Raw genomic sequence first — 4,264 nt, 5'->3', positions numbered from 1 at the left:
ATGCGGTGGTAACAATTTAGGTATTTATAAGTAATATTATCATATAAATTCCCAGAATAATAATTACAAAATATTAAAAAACATTCTAAATTATTATTTTCAATCACTCTTACAAGAAATTTATTTTGAAATTAAATTTTTTGTAAAATATAACTTGCTTTTTGTTTGGAATTCAATTAAAATAAACTGTTATTTATAGAATAAATGTGATATCATTTTTTTGTCAGAAATAATAAGTTAAACAATTTATATACATTCTTGTGCATTGTTTGAATAATTATTTATTTAAATTACAAGAATTGTTTTTAAAGTAATTTTGAATTGCGCGCTAAGTGTGGCCAACCAGCGCGCGGCCCTAGCGCAAGCGCAGTAGCACAGGGTGCCAACATTGGCATCACTGTACATATGTTCCAGGGACAGTGTGGCAAAGTAGTGTACTGCTCGCTGATTGCCTCCGCCATTTTTTTGCACTTCCTCTGCATATATCGAGGCGTCCTAACGATAGGATGCCAACGCACGCGATCGACTAGATGATACTTAAGCAAAAATATAAACAATAAAAAGCTAACCAAGAAGTAAGAACTAGAAAGTTCTAGATCGCGGAATTGAACAAGATGGAGCTAGAAGTTGGCCAAAACTAGAAGATGCTCGCTCGCTCCATCAAAACATTAAAGTGCTATCTCGGGCGAGAAAAGCATGAAAGTGCCACTTCACGCTTAAAATATAAACGCGAGAAGTGGCAACCTTCATGCTTTGCTCGCCCGAGATAGAACTTTCATGATTTGATGAAGCGAGTGAGCACCTTTTAGTTTTGGCCAACTTCTAGCCTCATCTTGCTCAATTACACGAGAAAGACATTCTAGCGCTAACTTCTCGGTTAGTTTTTTATTGCTTTTATTTTTGGTTAAGTGTCGTCAAGTCGTGTTGCGTGTGTTGGCACCCTACCGTTAGGACGCCTCGATATAGATATATTTAGTATAGCTTCGTAGCGAAATGCGCCTAATGTGCAGTATACATACGTGATGTAAACAGTGTGCAGTATGCATCAGGATTATTTTTTAAAGAATGTTATGTAATTAGAAAAAGCAGAATCGCCAAGTTAATATTTATTAGTAATTTTTGTTAAATATTTATTTATTAATAATTTCATTAAATAAAATATCATGCACAAGGTGTGTGTGTTTCATATTTTCATTTTCTAATTTATTGAATTGAAGTGAAGATCCTCTCGGGTATGGGGATTCAAGTTTTTAATTTAGTATTTATTTATTAAAATGAAAAATGACGCGGTTTTGTGTTTTTTTCCGTTAATTTTCAATTTATTTAAATAAAGTAAAGATCCCCGGCGTATGTGGATTTACTATTTTAATTTTATAAATATTTAAAATAAAGCAAAATACCACTAGGCATATGGTTTGAGATTATTGTTTTATTTATTAATTAAAATAAATCAACTTTCCCCCGGGTGCGTTGGTTAATAGCTTGTCGTTTTATTTATTTATTTCAATAAATTTACAGTTGTATTCATTTTATTTTAAAGTATCTGCGTTTGAATAATTTCAAAAATCCCGCCGAACTCGGCAAAAAAGAAATATAATTAGTGGCATCCGGCTATTTTGAAACACTCTCCCTGGATCCTCTGTACTCGGCCTTGTATTGATATGTCCACTGTCAGCATCTTTTTTGACTGCGCATGTGCTCATAAGCGTGGATCTATTTGACATCCATAAATGCTATCAATAATAATACAAATAAACACACCCGATTTAGAGTGTCTTAACTATTGTTGGCCCACGCAGCTTCTCAGCTCAAGGGGCGAGAGATAGTTTAACTGCGATTCTTGTCTTAAGCGGAAAGGCGCAGTACATGGATACTCATATGCGCCAAATTGCGCAATATTATGTATTTCAATTGGTGATGGTTGAGACGGCCTTGATTAGCGCAGTTGAAAAAGTCGCTAGTTATAGTGTTTTTCAAGTGTCTTTCAATTGTTTTTGCTGTCCGGAGACAACTTGTCACTATAAATCAATAAAATCGAATCAAAAAACGGCTTTAATATTTCGCATAGTAGTGAGTTTTGCATCATAACTTCGCGGACGTGGTCGTCCTGGGATAGTTAGAAATGTCTGTAAGGATAGCATAGGGCTTGCCATAGTATTTGCACAATTCTGTTTCTTCTTTTTCTCAGTTGAGTACCCTTCAGTTTCACGCAATACAAGCTGCTGTCAGAAATTTCAGGTTTGAGTGCCACTTACCTTTAAATTTTTTGACACTTTATTTTATTTTGTTACAGTGAAAGCTTATGAATCGACAAGAGCTTCTCGCTTTTCGAGACTCTATTTTTAATGGGTCAGCTACTGATGCGGGCGTGACCCTGCATCCCATATAGGAAACGGGATGGGAGAAGGAGCGGCATAATTGGAAATAAGGGTATATAGGGGATTGGAAATAGGTAACCTGTAAAATATGTGAATATAAGAATTTTCAATTGAAACACTGCCGAAATATTTTAATAAATACTCTTTTTGTGACTAACTTCGCTGACGTCTCTCAAATAATTTCGAGGCTAAATAATAAACGAAAAAAATTAATTACGTGGGTTAATGTTACTTACCTCTGTGTGGATAAAACATTTTCAGGATAAAAATGGTATACGATAAACAATATTTTGTTGATGACCTACACTTTTGAATGGTCTTCTTTGTTGACTTGGACTGGGTGACACTGAAAACATCACCGGTCATATAAACTATGCAATACAATTCCCTTATTTACTTTCTTTATAGCAAATATTTTAAAGAACAAATTTTTATTTTAAAAACCACCCTATAGGATATTCATTAATCAATACATTTGAATTAAAAAATCCAACTCATTAATTAGAAAATATTTAAAAATTGTCACATGATCGGGGGTAGTAGAAGGATATTAAAAAAGTAATTCGTATTATTTTCTGTTATTTTGTTTTATTGTAAATGCAACCAAGTGACAGTTTCTCATATCTAAATAATTTTTCGCTCTTACCAGATAAAGTTTAATTAATTAGTACACAAGATCTTAAAGAATAATTAACGCATTATAAAATCCTATAATTAACATTTTTTAAGGTGAATGGAAGCTAATATTTTCCTCAGGACAGAATATTGTTGCTTTTTTATTTTCTTCCATGTACATTATTCTAAAATCTTAATACAGTGAAACTTTGATATAGGGACACCTGATATAGTTCTTCCGAGAATTGACGCCGCGCCACATGTTGGAGTAAAAGGAGCTGTGCGGGGTGTGCGGCGGTCGCTCATGCGTGACCAAAGAAAAGCGGAGCGGCACGCTATCACAGTTTTACTGTATATTGAAAATTCACCCTGCAGGATCATAGAGAATCTGAGCGTCAGGGCTTGGAGGTCCAACAATTTCGCATTCAACAGTATGCTGAGGCTTTTTGCCATAAGGGATACTTCGAAAAGTATCTGCGTTACGTCTATAGGTGCCTTTCATGTTTAACAAAAAAGGGATTCCATGATCATCAAACATTTGACACATGACTTTATTGTGCATTACTCCAACGGCGTAATCCTTCCCTTCTAAATTTTGTATTCCTAAGGCAACTGTGTTTCGCACTGTCAAATAATGTACATTCTTGGATTGATCTTGATAAGCATGAATATGGTAATAAAGAATAGGTTCCATATCTATTTTCTTTTTTGATTTTGATCTGTTAAAAATACCCTGCGTACTTAATCCTGAAAGACAAGAAATAGAAATCAATCAATTCCAATACTTAAAATATTAACGACTAAATAGTGAGTACCATCAAATATACCAGGGTTTGACACGTTATTGTCTGAAATCAATGTCTTAACTTTACCGTTACTTAAAAAAAAAGGAATTCGTTAGCCTACCGTTACTCTTTTTTATTAAATATTTAATACATTATTTGAATGTCCAAAAAGAATCTTAAGAATTCGGTATATTTCAGTGAAAACTAAAAATCTAAATAAAACTGAACTGTAAACATACAGTTTAGTCCATAAAATCTTTTTTTACTTAAACAATTAATAAGTTTATAAATCTCTGTTGCAGTCTACTTAAAACTTTCCATAAAACGTTATATTTTTGTTTAAGAGTACCAATGTTTCTAGAAGTTCATCCCTCACCCGATGACTTTTGTCTTAAAGTACCACTCCAGCTGTGCTGAACAGTAGGGTGGTCCAAAAATGCATTAAATAGTTTTTTGTTGAATTTTTATGAATACTGGCTAGAAATT

The 4,264-nt window shown here is 33.6% G+C and overlaps 1 long non-coding RNA gene across 1 annotated transcript; it reads left to right on the top strand.

Annotated features, from left to right (window-relative positions):
• Window positions 1-2,024: 2,024 nt before the first annotated feature.
• On the top strand, window positions 2,025-3,670 carry LOC117168085. The gene is made up of 3 exons (XR_004466457.1): window positions 2,025-2,187; window positions 2,294-2,452; window positions 3,212-3,670. It is a non-coding gene; the product is annotated as an uncharacterized LOC117168085 (long non-coding RNA).
• Window positions 3,671-4,264: the final 594 nt, after the last annotated feature.

This window comes from Belonocnema kinseyi, chromosome 2 (assembly GCF_010883055.1).
Source record: "Belonocnema kinseyi isolate 2016_QV_RU_SX_M_011 chromosome 2, B_treatae_v1, whole genome shotgun sequence".
NCBI classification, from domain to species: domain Eukaryota; kingdom Metazoa; phylum Arthropoda; class Insecta; order Hymenoptera; family Cynipidae; genus Belonocnema; species Belonocnema kinseyi.
This window is presented reverse-complemented; position numbering and strand designations above follow the sequence as displayed.